The following is an 18,881-nucleotide window of genomic DNA, read 5'->3' on the forward strand; positions in this document are numbered from 1 at the left end:
ATATAAACATAAGTCAACAATAAGATTACGAGATAGGTGGCGGGACGCGCGTGATAGTTTGTTTCTAACCTATAAAAATGTTTAATATGAAGCAGATAGCGCGGAGCGCGCATTGATCTTGCTAGTCTAAAAAAAAAGGATAGCAAGCCAAAACCATAAAAAACATCGTTAGGACAGCTAATTAACAGATAAAAAAAGAATGAAAATAGTACATTATATACCAAAGTGTGAAAATGGGATTCATCGAGTAAGGAAAATAACAAGGATCGCGGGAACGAGAGCTCAAATCATCGTCTATGTCTAAAAAAAGTTCTTTCGTCTTTTTATGTTATAAGAAAATCTAAAATGAATTGAGAACAGGGTGCTGCAAATTATAATAAGTATATTTTTCATAACTTTAAAAGTTTCAAATTTTACAGATACCTTAAAGTTTTATGGAGATTTGATAATTTAAAAGTGCGGAGCAAAAATGAGCATTTAAGCGAATTCCACGTCGGTATATGTATACGCAGATCTGTAAGTAAAATAATTCAAATTATTTTATTGGTATTACGCGTGATAAAAATCCTTCGAAGGCGCTCAAACTAAAATGATTATTTATAACGAAACAGAGTTTACGTTATGTCAGTCGGTAATAGCCCCTTGAGACTCCGCAATCCCGCGCACTCGCAATCAAAAAACTAGCGGGAGATTCAAAAGCTCATGTCCGAGCGCTTTTCACTTATATACTTAACACTCACGCAAGTTCAGTAAGAGAACCGTAGGGTAGCGAAGCATGCGAATGAAAACGACGAAACCGCGATTAGCGGTTGCTCTCGTATACTTAAGAACAACGGCCCTTCCAATCGTGCGTATAAGATCCATTGCCAATGTAGCGCTAGCCGCATAGGCACAGGCGCGCTCCTCCACCGCAGAAATCGCTCTGCGCTTCGCGTAAGTGTATACCGAATCTGTGGCATTGACTGCAACGGTATAGGTTCAGTGTATAACACATGACGCATCTGCACGCACACAACATCAGAGGCCTCTATTTCCACGCGCGTGACTAATGCGCTCATAGCGCAAACCTGCTGCTGCGGGCCCCGCGAGAAGAGACAAAAACAGAGAGTGCGCGGCGGCGATACGAGTATTATATAGTGTATAGGCATAGGAAAAAGTCCGCACTCGCGTCGAGAGGCAGACAGCAGAGAGTTACTGGCAACGAGAGTGGGAGGGAGGGCCGCGGCGGCAAACGTCGTGGGTGTACAGAGGAGAGTAAGAGCTGAGCGCTGCAAGTATGGGGGCCCCTGCACGGAGTTGAGACACACTCGCGGCTCTACGGTCTCCGCGCGCGGAAAAACGGGGCAGGTGACGCGATCGCTCGAGGGGGAGAAGGTCGCGCGCCTGCGCACTCTCCCCGGGCCCTCCTCCTACGCCACTACATAGTCCTCTCTCTCTCTCTCTCTCTCTCTCTCTCTCTCTCTCTCTCTCTCTCTCTCTCTCTCTATCTCTCTTTCTCACTCACTCTTTCTCCGTCTCGAGATAGCGGCTGCAGCCGAAGGAGCGAGAGAGCAGGACAGGAGCAGCGGCAGCGCTCGCTCCGCGCGCAGGAGAGTCTGTGTGTGCCCGGAGCTCTCTGGGCTGCGCGAGAAACCGCGCAGTTTCCGCTAACCACTGCTCGGCAACTCGACGACGACTACCACGGAAAGTGAGTGCGCTCCGATCTCTCGGCGCTGCTGTTGCTGCTGTTGTCCTCGGGACCCGGACAACCGGGACAACTCGCTCGAGCTTCGCGTGTCCTGCTGCACGAGCGATTTCCGCGGACGAGTTTGCAGCCGAACCTCTGCAGAAACGATGATGCTGGACGAGCTGCCGCTGGACTTGTCGAGGAAAGGATCATCGCCAGTGGTGCGCGGCTGGGACACGTGAGAGGACGAGAGAATCGCATCGCGAGCAAGGATCGAGGTGAGCTGCGCGCCCGTCTGCGGATTTATTTCTATAAAGTTTATGGGTGCATGCAGACAGAGAGTGAGAGAGAGAGAGAGCCGATCAGGGGATAGCCGAAAAAAGTGCGCGCTAGCAACGCGACGTCGTTGGCTAATCCGTTCACTGGCTCGCAATAGGCCAGAGATAGTCGTGCTCGTGTGTGTCCTTATCGGCTGCTAAGCGCTGCAAAGCCCGATGTAGAGTTTTGTTCGGCAAATTTTTTTTTTTCTCTACTCGCTTCGATCTTGATATGCACTTTCTCGTGTGTCGGCTCTCGTTATGCACTCGTTTCACCAGTGCAATGCTTCCATCAGTTCTTCTCCATCGTACACATTCTCAGTGCGCGAGAGTCAGCACGTATGGGTGTAGTGAAAATCGTGTTGTAACCGCTGACAGTGGCGCAATTTTCACTTCGAGCAGAGTGGAATCGTGCCTGAAAGAGGATCGATACGAATTGCCTCGCTCTGATGCCGATTCGTGTCTACTCCATTTATACGCATTATATCGCTAGTATTTTGTTTATCACCGAGATAGTAGTGCGTCACTCGCCGATATGAATAATACTCTCTCCATCTCTCTTCATTATGCAGCGTTTTGAAGTTTTCCGCAAGAGTTTGAATGACACGCCGCGCTAGTGCACCGGACGACTAAGCTCGAAAAAGCTCCAACGATTTTGAAATAGCTTCCGCGAGCGTGTAACACCAGCATACGTCGATATCCGCCGATGCAAGTATAGCCCTTGTGACATAATTCGGAGTCACTGCGCAGAGTAAACGCTTTTTAAGCGCTGCTGTGTGGTACTATTCCCACAGACTCCGGCGCGCCGGGCTTGCAGCGGACACCTGCGCGCAACACGCGCTGATGCGGACTTATTTCGCCTTTCTCCCTTCAGGTTCTCCTGCACATGCCACATAATGCACCCGTTATACGCTGCACCCACAGAGATACGCATGCACGTTTACTCCCAAGATCGATCCTAGTCCCAGTGTAATGCACGTCCCTCGCGAGTTTCCTTTTGTGCGCGTCTTTCTTGTTTTCGTCGCACCAGCTGCAGCCCGCCGCGATTACTTCCTCGAGTGATCTGCGCGTATGCGAGCCTGCGCTATATGTATCGCTATCTCTATAGACACGCGGTTTTACGCCACGGGAGATCAATAACGCGATATTTCACAAGGATATTGCGCAAAGCCGCGCGAGAGAGTCCTATAGACCGCTCTTGAGATAGCGCGCAGGAGCGAGTTGACGCGGAGAGCGTTGCAGAACTCCCTGGGCTTTTCCTGATGGCGCACGGCCTGCACGTGTGTGCCAGGTGATGCGAGATTGATATGTGTGATCTCGGAACCGCCGCGGCCGCCCATACCATATTATAACGGACGCGGACGAGGCGATTTGCGAAACGCGACTGGCGCCGCCGATCGATCGCTTGGTCTTGTGTGCTCATGTGGGCTGCTTTGGTAAAGAACTTGGACGCGCGGCGGTTGAGAGTTATAAGAAAGAAAGAGAGGGCAGGGGAGCGCGAAACATTTAGGACATTACGGTTTATGGTAATTCTCGCTAGGTGTCGTTTACACTTTTATAACGCGGAGATTTTTTTATGCCGCTGTATTTACCACCGCTGTGCTGTATTATCTATTATTATTATTGAGTTTATTGAGCTCGGCGTTGCCTCGCTGATAATTATGCCCAGTAGAACAAATAAATGTTGAGACTGCTCTCTCATCAGTCCTAATGTAATGAATAAAGCGCACGAGTTCGATTACCGATCACAATGGTAATGCGGTTCGCAGCGCACCTCAAAGGCAAAAAACAAGCTGAAAAGTCGCATCGAGACAGCGGGTGAAAAAAAGAACGAAAACAAAAAGGCCCCAATTAAAGCAGAAAAAGGAGCGAAAGAAAAATCGTTGAAATATCTCTCGATCCAGCGCACGCACATACAGGTCGGTAGAAGGTCGTCGTCGCGCTTGGCCCTCGCACTCCCGCTTCTCTCTCGGTTTCGGCTGCGTAAACTCGGCGCGCTCCGTCTCTCTTGGCGCGTAATTTTGAAAAGGTTTTAATCGACGATTCCCTCTCTCGCCCGTATAGCTCAGCGCTCGTGCGTAACGCTTCCTAATAAAGAAAGGACCTCGCGCTCGCGACTTCTTCCACGCAGTGATCGAGCCGTGTGTGACTCGCGCGTTTGTTCCGCACCCTGACTGCATAAATGGACAAAGGAGAGCCCGTCTCTCTCTCTCTCCCTCTCTCTCTCTCTCTCTCTCCCTCTCTCTCTCTCTCTCTCTCTCTCTCTCCCTCTCTCTCTCTCTCTCGCTCGCTCGCTGCTAAGATAGAAGTAAAAGCGAAGGTGGGGAAGAACGCGTTCGCACTCCTCTCCAGCTACTGCTGCTCTCCGCGGCTGATCACTAGGCCGCCGGGGCCATGACCACGTTGCGACAAGGTAACCCAGGGACGCGCCAACCGCACCGCAATACACACACGCGGCAGTTGAAGTACGCAGAGACGAGCTCACTCGCTGGCGCTACTGCTGCTGCTGCAAAGCGCGACCGAAATCGAGCCGAGTTCGGCGCGAGGCCTTCAACTTAAACTCGAGCGCGCGATTCTCTGCGAACGTGTACAGAGACGGTGTGACTAAGCTGCTGTGTTCTTTTTTTTCTGTCCCGACTGCTACTTTTGAGGCGCGTATGAAGAACCTTCTTGCAGCGACGGCCTTTTTTCGCTCCTTTTGGCGCAGAGGCTAATTTTAAACGGCCGCCGTGTTATATTTCTCTAGTTCGGCAACCACGCGAAAGCCTGTGTTTATATGGAATTATGCGAGGTGAAATTCCTAATTGAAGAATTATTTATCTCCTTTAGCTTTTTCGTTTGTTGTTCGTTGTGTTGTGGAATAATACGGGAATGAGAGTAATCGCGATTTCAAGGGTTGTTTTGTGGCGTGCAGAAACGAGTAGAGCGCGATTAATCCGTGTGGCAGCGCGCTGGTGGTCGATCGTTTTCGAAGGAGACGATGATCGAACGATGGTCTTTCTAATATTGATAATACACTTTTTTACCCTTTTTATACGTTCTTGAAAGTAGTCGGTGTTGTTTATGCCGCGGCGCGGCAAAAATTAAAATCTCCTTGAGTTGGACAAACGTTTGGCTTACGCATTCGAACACGCGAAGGTATGCCCGATAGAAATGGCTAGTATTATATCAGTCATTGTTGACTCGTCTTTTGAATAATCCTACCTTGACGATTCAATCTTGTAAACAGTATAGTTGTCAGAATCTCGCTTTCTAATAGTTAATCCGTATACAGATTATTCCTTATATTGTACTTTTGCAGGTATAAAATTTAAAAAATATGGAGTTATCGGATTATTATTTTATTGGCCGTTACTTTTGTGATTAAATTTATTTTGATGTTCATATTATTCTACAGTTTTTATTTAGTTTTGAAGTTTCTTGGATGCAATAGACATCAAAAAAAAATCGAGGAAACAACACGATCCTAGATAATATTGCATGATAGCGGTTTCCGTTTCTTTTTTTAAGAAATAAAGTATCTTTCGTGTTGAATCGTCTCCGACGAAGGCATTGCTAAGAAACAATACTCCGATCTTTATTTCCGATGCCATTTCAAACAAGAATACACATTGTGCGTTCCTACTGCGCTCAACATTTAGCGAAAACTCAATTGGGATGCTAGTCCTCCCGCTGGTGTGTTTTGCTCGTCGTTTCGAAAAATAAGTCAAAGGTCCTTGTTCATCGAATCCGTTGACGCTGTTCGTAGGATTTCGTTTCATATGCGCTCTTCGTTGCTCGAGGGAATACGTGACTTCAATTTTTTGCCGAAAAAGAAGCTGCCTTCATAATGAAAGCGAAATCGTGTATTGTCATCCTCTCGTTTTAAAGGCAAGGATACGCGCTCGAGAGTGGCATTGCACAGCCGATACTTACAGCATAATTTTAGGCAGTTTTTAATGTATTTCTTTCGCATCGGATGAGCCGCGCGCGGCGTCTTCGGCGATTATTTATACTTTACTTTCTCTCTTCCCGGCAAGTTTTTTCTCGCCGCGCGCGCGCGGCCAACTTCGACGAACAACGTCGTGGATGAACGGAGCAAGCCGCCGAAAGGGGCAAAAAAATCGATGAGACACAAGTTAGGGAAAAAGTTGATCGGCAATTCAGCCACTCAATTATCCCATTAAAGCGATCTTTCGTCACGAACCTCGACAAAAACCGCCGCGGGCTACAATCAGTCGGCCAGAAACTCGGCTGCCATGAAAAACAATCCATAAACACCACTTCTAATTGAATACTTAAACAAAATTTCTATCGTTTAATGTTTAATAACGTGTGGCACTATATGCTAATCACGGCAAATTTTAATCGAATCGCCGAGCAAACGAGTCATTCGTTCATTTTGTATGTAGAAAGTACATACATCATAAGGCTGCAAGCAAGCTTTAGTTTTTGCACGTCTAACCGTGCTTGGACTCGATCTACTTACGCGCTCTTTATTCTTGCGAATACTCGCATTCGATTCATTAAGCGAGCGTTATACAGTACGAAAAGCTATCGAAGTTGAAACACGTGGTGCAATTTGCGATCTTCGATCAGACGAATTCTCTCAATTTACTTCCAAATGGCGCAATAAATGGAAAAGTTCAATTCGTCAATCTCTTTACAGGAGCATGACGTCACCGAACGACCTACACCCACGCCACATCATAATAGAGAGCGAGCTACAGCGATCGCGCTCGCGCGACTTCCGTAAAGCTTATTCATTTTGCAAAACAGCGAAAAGAAATCGATCTACAGTTACGACCAAAACACCGATTCGCGCTCGGAGCAAAGCGGAAAAAAAACAGAAATCGAGTATACGTTATAATACATTGCAAGATCAGATCCCGGCGCGCCGTAATCTGAATCCGCGCGTAGCCATCATCAACGTCCTTCCCGAGCGACGATGAGTACACATACACTTGCACGTGCACACAGTACTAATACTTAGCGCCGATTTTCGAAACATGCGCGTAACTCCCGCGTCTGTTTCGAAATTCGCGCGTGTGTATACACGCGAATACACGCACCTGTGTGTGTATCCGCACACGAGATATAATACGTGTGCACACATAGGCAAATGACGACGCCGCGAATATATAGAGGTATACATAAGGCGGCAAGCGGCAGAGTAAGGAGAAAGCGAACGGCGGCTGCGAGGCACAAGCCTTCACTCGTCGTGCACATACATATAATAGTAGGAGTGCCCGGATCCCTTCTGGCTCCCTGTGTGTGCGCGCGCGCGAGTGAGCGAGCGACCGACCGACCGATCTCAGCTTCGCGTTTTCGCTCGCGTGTATAGTCGCGCTCGTGTATGTGTAAGTATATATGCGATCTTGCGAGTATATGTATGGCGACGGCGGGACAACCGTTATTAGAAGAGACACGCGCTGTGAGACGGTGTGTGTATATGTACCTATATACCCACATCGATGTTTGTGCTTACGGACATCACGAATACATGCGCGTGTGAGAGATCGCGACATTTTCCTTGCTCGGCTCCTTAGGCTCAGCTTTTTCCCCATTGCGCTTGTGCTGGGCTCGCTGCTATATGCACTGTTTTGTTGAAGTTGATGATTGTAATTTTTTTGTTGAACTTTTTTAAAAAGGCAAGTGAATTTCCGTGTTTCCAAATTGAGGTATAGTTTCATTGAAATTCGTGAGAACGTCTCTGCTGCTTTGAATTCGAATCGTTTTCAAGGAATAAGGAACAAGACTTGTTTTGTAGTCGATAGCAGGCCATCTACGATAGCTGCAAAAATACGGTCTAATTAAAGCTTGTCGGCTATGGAGAAGCCTTGCCACTTATTCCTTATAGCGCGTTTAAATGACCTTTATAAGCGCAATAATACGTACAGCTCAGTCTTGGTCGCTGCGAGATCGCTTTTAGCTGCAGTGATTAGTGCTAACAGCAGAAACAAACAAATTAAATCCGTGAGAAATTTGGAGTTTTGCGCGCAATAAAATTTCATTCTTCTCTGACGTGTAGATATGAAAATAAAATCAATCGATCATAATTTCTGTACGTTTATAACAAGCAAAACAGATGAGACGCATGAGAGCGAATTTGAAAATCATTCGTGCGATTACACGGTGCTTACATCGCAGTGCAACAGGTATATAACAAAGAAGGGACGTTCGCGCCAATGTAATAATAACCAGCGTGTATGATTTTACACACGTATATTATAGTATAGTGTAAGTCTTGCAGCGTCGACTCGTCGTCGTCATCGTCTTTTCGTCCTCTCGCGAGCGCGGCTGTTGCGCGACATCAGGCGCAGAGAAGAGACAGAGCGCATATACTCACAGGAGATATTGTGTACACAAAAGCGAGACGTGTATACACACGTGCACACTCATACATTGAGCCGAAAGCCACATAACGCGGAGTCTCTCTCTCTCTCTCTCTCTCTCTCTCTCTCTCTCGCGCGCGCGCGCGACACGTGTGGGCCGATCTTTTTCTTTCGCGCGCGCGCTCGACTCCTTTCCTTTTATTGTACAGGCGCTTGCTTATTAACATACACAGCACAGCGACTATCTCTCCGAAATGAATGTGAGCCTCGAAGCAGCAAAAAGGAGAGACGATTGGTTGCTGTTGCTGCCTTTTTGTGTAAGCCGTTCATGCCGCCGCCTATGTCGCGACGCCGCGCTGCGTATTTAGATGCCGTTTATTTTAGATTTGTGATGATGTGCTGCGAGAGAGCGAACGAGCTCTTTTAAATAAACGCGCCGAGGATAATGGAGATCGAGGCGCTCGATAGGCCGGCTTCCAGTTAATGAATTCGTTGGTTCGTCGAAATCCGGAGAACGAGTTGCCGCTGCTGATCTGTTTTTTCTTATACTTGATATACGGCAGGAAGTTAGAGATAACTGAGAAAGAGATAACTATGCTGGGATCGGCGTAAACAGGAATTAAATTTGATTTTGATCTCTACATTAGACTGTGTGTGTATATTATATTGGCGTCTTTGCAAGAGACAGATTTTTGTCAGTGCGATTGCCATTTTTGGTTATACGGGAACGATCGGATATTGATTTCCTGCTGACTTTTTTACTGTGCACCGAGACATTTTATCGACACTTAACACACTGCGCGCGCCCTTGTGTACAATTACCTGCTTTCGTGTCAGCAGGTTTACAAGAATATCCAGTAGTCCACTTACACAAACATTTTTTATGACGGACTTTTAATGCAAGTGTATGTATGTATGTGCACACTTTACGCTCGATATATTCCAAAATATATGCGTGCAAACGAATTAATTGCAATCCGTTTAAAGAATAATCTGTATGTTTTACATTCCAAAAATAAAGTGCAAGTGTATTTTACTGGATATTTCGGCGCGCGTGAGAAAAATTAAAGTAAGCACATATAACAGCGGAGTTATTAAAATTACCGTATACTTTATATGAAAACATAAAATTAACGAATAATATCAGTGGTTTCGGGCGAGATTGATCATCAGGCGCTGATACGGATGTCTGGTTGCGCAATAGTGTTTCGTATTTTTAATATAAATTATACCGGCAGCAAAATTGAGGCGTTATCGTAGTTATTTTGTTCGAGTGACAAATTACTTTAATCGAATATTGCAAACGATAATTTCTCGTATACAAAGGACGATTGCATCGATTTGCTTTCGTCGGCGCGGACTTAAATTATAAATGACACAGTACATACGTGTATGGATGCCTCATAGGAAGACCGCGAGAGTATCAATCCGAAGCTTTCACCGGTGCAATAAAAGAAAGAGAGAAAGAGAGAGAATGCACGGAGCCATTAGCTGCATGAATGAAACCGAGTTTGTTTTGATTACGATTCAGCGAAGGTAACGCGGCTGCAGCAGCCGCAACGACGCGCGATATTACCGGGAACTCATCGCACATACGAGCGCGAAGAGGACGGTAGCACGAAGACAAAAGAAAAAAGACGTGATGTAGGTATATAAGACAAGCGCTTGGCTCGCACGGGTGTCGTAATCCTCGATGGTAATCCGATTTCCGTCGACGCGCAACGAATTACGGCAACAGCCGCGAGGATTAACTCCGATGACAACGATCACCTGCAACGCCGCGATAATGCGATGCCCGCGGCTGGTATCCCAAAGTGTGTGTGGACTGCATGGACGACCACTTATTCCGATACGCGCGAGGATAATCGGGGGAAATTTAATTAAACGCTTGTGCGCAGGTCTCTTTTATATTTGAGTTCAAGTGCATATGGAACACGAACGAGGCTTGTAAATTAAGGTCGTCGCGATAAGGATCACTGGGCGGTTTAAGGCGAATTTTGCAATTAAGGAAATGTTTGCGTCGGCGCCAGCGGAGAACGAATTCGGTGACGCGTGATTCATGTAGGAGACCTCATAGCAGAACGAACCATTTCTATTCTGCGCTCGCCGTGATCTGATATGCCTGCTCCGTAATAATAAATTTTAACGATGTATTCGACGGAATGAATTTCCATTTTTGTCGCGCGCAGAGCGCAATAGTCATCGCGCGTGCGAGCGGGAATGCGACTGCATGGGACGCGTGCACAATTTTCTTTCGAAATCGCGGGGAATCAGGTTCTTTCCCGAAAAAATATCGTCCGTTAAACTACTTTGTCTCGTCGGTGAAATTGTTTGTTTTGTTTTTTTTTTAACCGAAATACCGGTATTATGCACTGTGACGCGCGGCGCTCGAGCGAGTTGATACTTTATTTCATTGTGTATATCGAGTGAGGAAATTGGTGACTAGTGGGCGCCTAGTGTTTTAAAAAATTAAGGAGCTACCGCGGCTCGCGCCAGTTTTATATAATTAGCCCAAAAGCACGAAGCTCGTGTGCACCGGGCACGAGAAGAGGGATTATATGCAGTTTGCGAAAGCAAACGAGAATACGCGAGATAACAAATGATCAAAATTTAATCTGTATGTAAATAAGGGTAAATATTTGTCTCCGGCTCGGCAAAATTTATTTGTGCTCTCGATATTTCACTCGACGACTTCCACAACGGGAGTCAATTAATGGCTTAATCCAGGAAAGATTGTAACCCTCGTTTGCAAAAATAATAAACTCGTCAACGGTGAAGACTCGCGAAAAACTAAAAAAGCAATAAAGAAAAGAAAAGCCACACTCGGCTTTTGACGGTGTGCAGAGAAAGAAAGAGCCGAGCAAGTGCTTGCACGCGTTCGAGCGAGAGCAGTGTGAGCGCGCAGATAATGCATGCGAGAGACCGAGAGAAGACAGGCGAGGTCAGCAAGGTGCCCGATATGGTATCCCAAGTCCGCTGTAAGTGCCGTTTTATATACCTGCTGCCTACGATTAGTTACATCGTCCGTCGCCTGTATGTACGTATGCGCTGCCTGTGCGCGCACCAACCGTCGACTCGGATATACCCAGAGACACTTTGAGAATCGAAGCTCCACAGATAACATTCAATAACATCCCATCGAGCATGCCGCAATCGCTGAATCCTCGTCATTCCTCTGTCAAATCTCAGCCCTTTTCAGTGCAGGACGCTCTGCAGCTGAATAAAACAAGTCCAAGGTCTCAAGCGGAGGTGAAGCGCCTCGATTTCGCGGACGCGAGAAAAAACGGGAGGAAGAGAAAGATTAAAGGCGGCTGGGGCGGAGAAAAATTGAGATTGAGAGAATCGAAGGAATGCCGCATGTGCAGCGTTCGGCGGTGCTCTCGTCTGTGCAGCCTTTTCGGTGCGCGGTTTAATTATCACAAAAGGGCCGCGCGATGATTTAAAGTTACATATGCATGTACGCGCAGCCGGTATATTGCCTCGGTAGCCGCGGTTGTTTGCTCTTTTTTCACGCTTGTTTGCTTTCGCGCGCTGCCGCTGCTGCAGAGGTGGGACATTCGTACTCGGTCAGGTCTTTGGCTTTTTATTGCCGGGAGTATAAAGGTTAAGATTGTTGTAATTTGCCGAGCGTCGCGTTTAAAGCCTTTAGGCTATGCGTAATGCGGTGCAGATGGAAGAATAGTTTAGTTTGTATATGGTCAAAGTCGTGCTTACTTTTCGAAGGCTTGCGATTCGGCTTTTTTGTTTTGACGATTTTCAGCGCGTTTTCGCGAATTTGCGCAACCCGCAGCGGAGAGTGGATTTCTCAATCTTGTAAAGTAATATTTCGGTGTGTGTGCGCAATGCCGTATATTATTAAATTTTTTTTAACGCTTTTACATGGATCATTCGTGCGCGATCGTTTTTTTATCTCTTTAATCATAAAAGAACGATGATTTAAGGTTGCATGACACCGACTTTTATTTGACTTTCTCTCATCGTTACTAAAGACCTTTTCATCTTGTTTTATTATATTCAAAGTTTTTAATTGCCCGACTTATATACACACGCGCGATAAATCATTTGTCGCTGCGACGTATGTGCTTGGGAAGCTCGTAGTTATAACCTTTTGCAAATGAAAAATTTGTAAGAGTCTCTTTCGATAATGAAGTAACAATATATCGCGAAACACATCGATGTTTTTGGATTAATGTTGTTCGATGACTGATTACATCCGTCAATTTCGGACATCAACAAGGCTGGTATACGCTGTATGGATATTGATGAAATCTGCAAAAGCAATTTTACGCGTGTTACTTAATTAATATACAAGTTGAATATACTTTGGTGGTAATAAGAAGAATATGAAAATCCAATTTGCGTTTTGCTTGAAAAGTATAACTTAGGTATTTTCGAAACTGACACATCCCACGTACGAGCGGACAGCGTTACATAAAATGTGCAAAAACGTTGGTCAGTCAGTGTTAAAACAAGCCAAAAATAATTAAATTCTCAGCAGTCACGTAACTGAATCCCTGGAATCACTCATTCACTCAGAACATACATCGTGCTCAAGTGTGCGCGCGAGCTTAAGCGCTGTATCCCCGGGGATTTTAAGAATCGATCTACAGAGGTGCTCTCTCGAGAGTGAGTCAAATAAACAGGACATGAAAGCGAGTTTTACGAGTTTCGCGATTTGCCAAAGAGCGAAACTATCGCTTGCTTACTACCACGGTCGCACTTATGGCCACATAACTTGGGGACTCTTACGTGCGGATTTTCACGTGCGCGACGCCACTTCGAGACGTACTATATGCACGTGCGCGCGATCGCGCTTGTTCGCCTTCTTTTTACTCTTTCTCTTTCGCGCGCGCGGCTCCCTTCTGCGGTTTTTCCTGGAACCGATTGCCGCGACGCGCGCGAGATCGTTGCGCTAATGGATCTACGCGGCCAGCCCCGAGGAGCAAAAAATCTACTAGGAAATCGAATCGACTTCTTTTTTGACCAAATAGAGAAAGCGAGCGAGCTTTATTTTTAGAAATAAAGTGGAACTTTATTGCTCGACTGATCCACTTTGCGTAATTTGTTCGAGCAAGTGCGACGCATGATTGACGCGAGACTGAGAAAAAACGCTGATGGGATGAGATGTTTGTTATTTTGGTGAGCGCTGGCGTTAAAATTCTGAGCAGGTCAAATAGTGTGCGATCGTATATATGAAATTTGTGGAGTGTAAAATTTATCGACCGCGATGGCCAGTAATTAAATCGGAAATTTATTTACCTTTCGCGGCGCTGGTTTATGTGTACGACGCGGTTTTCGCACGGCAAAGGTAAACAAAGCGCGTTTATGCTTATTTATGGTAAATATTTCAAGTTGGGGAGTAATTAATCATTCGGCTTTAATTGCATGAATTTTACATTACATAAATTTACTTAATGAGGAAACTGTGCGAGGCCCAACGTCCATAGCCCGTTTTATAATTAGGATTATTTTAGTCCTGCAATGGATAAGATCTATTCTGGCATATCGTGTGCTGATTAAAAGTCGATCAAAACTGTGAAACACATACTATCTGTTTACGTAAAAGGTCGAGCTATGGCTTTATATGTAGGAGTAACTCCCGAGTAATTGTATCAGTCATAATAGATATATAAAAAACTACCGTACACACGGATGTCTTTCATCAGCACTTAGACTTATCATAATGGAGTTTTTTTATCAATCAGCCGGCAGATAAGGCCAGCTCGGAGGATTATTCTATAAATAAAGCGCGTATCTCTCGATACAGCTCCACACTCGCATGCGTGGACGCGCTGCAGCGCGTTCGTCCCCTTCGAACGCGGCTTGGCTCTTCGGAGAATCGCTCGCGCTCGTGAATTCTCATGAACGAAAATTACTCGCGGCGTATGCGTATATTCGAAACGACGAAAAACGGCGGCATTCATTAATCAGCTAATAAAAACAACGTCGTGCGGCTGCGGCGACGGCGACGGACTTCTCTCGCGGATTAAATGATTGCTTTATGATCGAGGACGCGTTCCACTTGTGTGATGTGTGTATACACACGCGCGGCGTCTGTTTTCCTCCGGTTTCTCGCTTGGAAACGTCGCCGCCGCCGCCGCATGATGCATTTTTAATGCACGCGGTCGGTGCAGCTGCGTTGCGGCAACCTGTTGGGTGTATACCGATATACTTAATACACATAGACGCAGGAGGAAAAATCGATAGATGCCAATCATCTCTCAGACTCGATGGAGCGCACGGTGGCACCTTGTCATAATTGATCCAGTGCCTTTACCCGTATACATACAGATACGCGTCAATTAACACGCGACGGCTACGGTATAATTTCCCGAACGACGACGGAAAAATATGTCCAGCACACCCGCGACATCATTATGCTTTTAATTTTATGAGAAAAAAATCCATTCCGTATACGTAGATGGAACACCTGCATTATTTTGTCACGCGCGAACACAAGATATTTCGCTGCGATGGGAATTCCTGCAGTCAGCATTTTTCTCCGTACAGCTCGCTTTGCATTATGAAAATCATCTCGTTCATACTTTCCTCGACATCGAGTCTAACTGAGTTTGCATGTTTCGATGCAATATCCAAATTCCAATAATATTTTCGAACGCAAAATAACAGAGCTGTTATATTATATTCTTGCGTATAAATATAGATAGGTTTTCTTTTCGATCAGCGAGAAAAGCAAAATATACGTCGCGGAAAGTATACATAGCCCTCCAAAATATCGACTGTTGATTTTATGGAGATTGCTTATTAACTCGGTAAAAACATATATATGGAAAGTCGTGGAAGATTTCTAGGCTGTACTTGCGCTTCGAAATATAACTAAATCTCGATGATATAATATAACGACTCCCGCAAGTGATGAATTCGCATAGCTTTATACTGGTATGCAAATGGAGGAGCTTGTAAAAAGCCTCCTAAAATGGTAGCGTTAAAATTACACACGGACGAGCGGCAAAACCACAGTTCCAAACCTCATAAACCACAACGTTCACTCGCAGACACACATATACGCGCGCTTAATTACATCCGATCGATGTTCGACAGAACTTACATAAATATACCGACCACGGTTGAATCGTCGAGCGACAGCAGACTTTGATCGGCATATCGGAAGGAAGGAAAAATTTTCCAGTGTGTATACATCCATCCTGTGCCAGTATAAGAACGATAGGTGCAATTAAAGTTCGCGAGCACGTCCCGCACACACCTCTCCGCATAATGCATCCGCGCGCGCAGACGTTCGTATACAATAATACATATATATCGTCGACAGCTCGCTCGCGCGTCAATCGCAAATGCGTCCGCGCCGCGTGAGTTCCGGCCAGTGCGCGGCATCGACAATTAGCTTTGACCGCGAAAATTTATATCGCCTCTATATGGGGTCTCCTTAATAACCCGCGGCGGCTATTTTTATCGCGAGAGGCATGCGCCTGTGACGTAATTCTATATGTTCGCCTCTGCTCTCTTCTGGTTCTTCGACTTCTCTGCATCACGCGCGAGTCGCTTTTGTGCGAGTTTGCGCTTATATACTGCCCTTTTTTCTTTCCTGTTTCAGTTGCATTTGACGTCCGGCTGTGTGTTTTTCTTGCATCTCTTTCTCAATCTTTCTGCCGCCGTTCGTCGTCCTTGTCAGCTTTTGCCGCTTCCCTGAGTCTTCGGCTTTTTTGCTCGTCCCTCCTTTTTAATTCACGCTGTCGCGCGCGGCGTCTGGATTCTTGCGGGTTCGAGCGACTGACTGCTTAATATTCGGTAATTTATTCGGGCTCCCAATATAATTTATTATTCACAGCGGTTATTTGCATAATAGCTTTCTAGAGACAAGGCAAGAAAAAATGAAATAGACGAGGAACGAAATCGATTTTCAAGCTCTATCGCCGAAAAATATCGCATCAGATCTGCTGCGATGTATATTTGTCGCGCGACCGACGTCTATGTGTCACCAACGGGCGAAATTGTCGAATCTGACAATGAATCTAAATCTATTAATTTCAATGACATCTGGCTTTTTCAGTCGTTAGTCTCTTCGTTTTGAGATTTTTCATTCTTCGAAAACACCGTTTCATAGACTCTCCGATCTGGCTATCGAAATTCAGCTTTGAATCAGTACAGCAAAAGTACCGTTGAGAAAAAAAAATTATCGCTAATCTAATTACAACACACCTTAATAGGTATCGGACGACGATATAACTTCTCCGCGTCGTCGATGAGTCACATACATACACACACACTAGCGCGCGCTTCCTCGCTTTCCTAACACGCACAGCAGCTCTCATCCACCGGACGTGAAAAAAGTCTCGCGTTTCGTGAAAACGCAAATATTCCATCGAAAAAGCATTCGGTATGTTTTTCAGTACAAAAAGCGAGAAGCAATAACAGACATCGGACGTCAAAACTACCATGAATATAACATCGAGCCTCAAAGCGCGCTGGCGAAAAAAAGGACGCCGGTGATTCCACACGCGTCAACCGCGCAATGACGCGGGCGTATTTTTATTATCATAAGAAATCGCAGCGTCAGCGCGTGCTCGCAATGCGAGAAATTCCCTTAGACCATACCAGACGACCCAAGCTCTATTCCTTCCTCTCGCGTTCGAATGCAAGAAAGGAGCATCTCTCGCGCTGTTCCTCCGCCGCTTTGGAGTACACAGCACGCACGCGTATACCTATACGCCTGCGTTTGTTATTCCCGCTGCATTTCTCGCTCACGCTTTTCTACTGTGTGCTGCAGCAGACGCGCGCGGTGCATCGTCGGGCCTCACGTACTCCGCAGCGGTGGTCCGCCCCACCATATACCCTCGCGTGCGAGCGCAATACCTCGAACTATCTCGGCGTCTCCCCACTACTCGCCGCATCGGCTATACTCCCACGGCTGCACGAGCTCGCGGCGCTGGGCCACTCTCGATCTCGTTGAAAAGAAGCATTGTGCGACCAGCTGCGGCAACCAGCTGCTATATTATACCCTAAATGGAAATAACACGCGTGACACACGCGCGAGAGCGTGCCCCTGTCCTCTCTTTCTCGTACGCTTACCTCCTTCTTTTTAGCTCGGCACGTTTACTTATAGGTATACGCTGTTGTTTTTTCTTCGCTTTTTTCCATCTCGAGTTTCGCTTCGATCGCGGCAGATGAAGCGCGCGCGCTGTTGGTCGTGATTCTTTATTATTGGGCCGTCTGAGAGGAGAACGAGTGCGTGATGCATCGCGCAATGCAGGGTCAAGGATGCACTTATACCAGAGATGATTTATGGCGGCGCGCGACGCGGATCAGTCTCGATGAAAGAGGCCTCTGTCGCACTCGCTTGATGGGCGAATTCGTTGTTAATTATTTCCCTCGTCGCATCGATGCGAAAAGCACAATGAGCTTTATGATGTGTTATGTACTCTAATTCGCATTAGCAGTTGATCGGCCATCGAAGAGCATGGCGCGCTGCAGGTGGATTCGAGATAATGGATTATTTTTATGGCGGTAGTATTAAAGTGATTTACGGGCTGTTACGAAGGCTGCACTTTTTCCGTGGATTCGAAAAATTACAGAAGAGCGGCCGGCGGTATGCGAATTTCCTTAACCCAGAATGAAAGCAATCTTGTTCAAATTATGAGACCTTGCGTGACTCAGGTTCACCTCCGAAAATTATGTCCTTAAGGATTCTTACCAGCCTAAAAAGGAAATGTGTATGCATATAGTTATGATGCGTTTCAATAGAATTTCATATGGAGTATATTATATTGTACTGTACCCGTATCCCGGCGCTTATCTGCCATCTTCAATTTCATTCGGATCCCCGTGTTTATTCCGATGCATGACTGAGGCGATCTGCTGGCTCAAAATATTTTTTATCCGCAACGCATAACATACCAATATGGTGTACATCCAATGAGCCCTTACATGGATGGGCGATTACGTCAAACTATTATTATATGCATCGTACATAAATCAGCGGATGTGTTATTTTGATTATCGGGCCAGAGTATTTCGGATAATCTTACGCGTATATTTTATTTATCTCCGGCAGTAAATTTCTTTTTATTACATTCACCGTCCATTACATTTTTTATGTATCCTTCTTTAAGCATCGAAATATGTAGGCCAACGAGAGCACATATAATTTCACATCAGAAATAATTATAGAAGAAAGCCTGCAGTCAAACACAATATGAAATCTGCATAATACGACGGATCGCACCGAATTCGATTTCTTTCGCGTCGATTTCCCGAACGGAATGATGTACGACCAACGCTAGGAAATTTAGTAGACGCCAAGTAGAATCTCGCACGATTGGCAAATTATCCGATACACGTTACATCAAAACTGGCATCACCATCATCAGAGTCGCACATACTGCACATGCACGTATGCTTATTATACACACATCTCACGCGATTCGACTGCGAGATCGACGCGACTATTTTAATGCGTGCAGTGACTCGCTCGGTTCCGCAGCCGATAATAAATCGTTTATGTACACGATGCTATTATTAATATAGATTAAAACGAGTCGCTGTGCATCAGTGTGCGCGCATTTGTAATGTTAATAGCCCCGACGATCAATCAATCCATCTATCAGC

At 45.9% G+C, this 18,881-nt stretch overlaps 1 protein-coding gene across 3 annotated transcripts in view; it reads left to right on the forward strand.

The window, feature by feature from the left end:
* The first annotated feature begins 1,543 nt into the window (after nucleotides 1-1,543).
* LOC100115285 (cell division control protein 12) overlaps nucleotides 1,544-18,881 on the forward strand; it is a 33,397-nt gene continuing 16,059 nt past the window's right edge. For 2 of the 3 annotated variants that reach the window (XM_031929711.2, XM_031929712.2), the window contains exon 1: nucleotides 1,649-1,944. The gene's annotated coding sequence lies outside the window, so the exon portion shown is untranslated. Of the gene's footprint in view, nucleotides 1,945-18,881 lie in introns of all 3 variants that reach the window. The other variant, XM_031929710.1, reaches the window with a different exon arrangement.

Source organism: Nasonia vitripennis, chromosome 4, assembly GCF_009193385.2.
Source record: "Nasonia vitripennis strain AsymCx chromosome 4, Nvit_psr_1.1, whole genome shotgun sequence".
In the NCBI taxonomy this organism is placed as follows: Eukaryota; Metazoa; Arthropoda; class Insecta; order Hymenoptera; family Pteromalidae; genus Nasonia; species Nasonia vitripennis.